Source organism: Erpetoichthys calabaricus, chromosome 4 (assembly GCF_900747795.2).
Source record: "Erpetoichthys calabaricus chromosome 4, fErpCal1.3, whole genome shotgun sequence".
Lineage (NCBI taxonomy): Eukaryota > Metazoa > Chordata > Cladistia > Polypteriformes > Polypteridae > Erpetoichthys > Erpetoichthys calabaricus.
In genome coordinates this window covers 200084206-200085903 of record NC_041397.2, presented here as the reverse complement: position 1 = coordinate 200085903, position 1698 = coordinate 200084206, and positions in this window count along the sequence as shown.

Sequence of the window (1698 nt, the reverse complement as noted above, 5' to 3'; positions counted from 1 at the left end):
CTAAATAATCAGAGTCAGGGTTTTCAAAGTACCTCATATGGGAGTAATGCAACATGATCTTGCAATCGCGGATCATTAAAAATGAGACATTTTGTTTCTTGATAATTTAATTGATATGCCCAGTGGATGGCCTCTCAAAAATCACAAACAGACTGATAAAAATAAAGGTGCCAGAGTGGTTCTTCAGAGTGATGCCATTGGGGAACCATTTTTGGTTCCCAAAAGACCCATCCACATGAAGGTTCCAGAAAGAACCTTCATTTATTTAGATAAGTAACAGGCTCCATACAGTAAATAACCATAAATAGATGGTAACAGATTAGTGAAATACCAGTGGGTCATGATTTTGCATACAATACCCCAGGCTAAGTCCAGGTTTTCTTAGTCTATTAGTGTCCTGCTAGGTAGCCTACCATACATATATACAGATTTCAGGTTTTTTTTCTCATTTTAGAAAGTTTTTCAAAGCAGAAAGGACCATAATTCATATGCAAAAAAACCTTTCCCAGAAAGAAATGCTGTTTTGTTAAGCAATGTTTCAACAAGGAAGCACACAACCTTGTAAAGAACCAAAAAATGGCATTAAAGAACCAGTGTATTTATGGGTATGTATCATATGCACTATTTGCTTAACTGCCGTACTGCTAGTAATGCCTGCACATTTATATACTGCGTAGACAGCTATAACTAAAAAAAAAGATAAAGATATAAAGGTGTGAAATCAAAGGTGATAATGACTACAAGGAATTCTGTTGTGTTTTAATAGTGACTAAATGTGAGAATAGCCTTGTATTTTTAATTAATCATTAAGTATAAGCATAAAATATACTGTAGATAATACAGAAATGTAAATTGCAGCTTGCTAATATTTTCAAGATTGTAAAGGTATTTAAAAAGTGCAGTACTGCAGCCATTTCATTAATACTGCAGGCGTACACTATATTTTTAGTAATAACAATAATAAAAAAAAATAACATCCTTTACCTTTATGTAATATTATATATACTATTGCAGACACTTTTTCTCCCTCATTATGCAGCCCATATCAGACGGGAACTAATGGAATATGTCCAAATATGAGTTCCAGTACAAAAATAAATATTTTGAAGGGTGGTAGCGCTGCAGATGACACTGCCTCTTGCTGGAATTTGGGTTGGGGATATAATGCAACTGATCACTTTGGTTTATTCCAGAGATCCCAGTTTCATTCTGCTGCCCAAAGACTTGTCCTGTTGATGTTCACTGCCTAACTGATTCAGTGTGACTGTCTCTGAGCGTATGCTTCATGATGGAATGGCTTACATTTGATGTCATCACCTTTGTCCCCAGATACCCTTGTGACTCTGAAATGGATTATGTACAGAAAGTAGGAAGGTAAACCAAAAGACATATAAATAAAATAAGGAGAAATAATGCAGTCAAGCAGACAAAGACAGTAAAAAAATACATATTTTAGAAAATGACATTTAAGTGTGAATTTAAAATGCTGCTGTCTCTTAATTGCCAAAACTAGCGCTTGGAGTGCAGGAAATCTCTTGGGAGTACAAACCATTTCCTAGTCTTCCTTCAGGGAAATAACCCACAGTCTAAACTCTGTGAGATAACAGTGCTTGTCATTGTAAATAAAACAACTGATAAGAAATGTAAACTGGAAAAAAAACTTAATATGTTCTCCTGAGCATTGCTTGTAAAAGTATA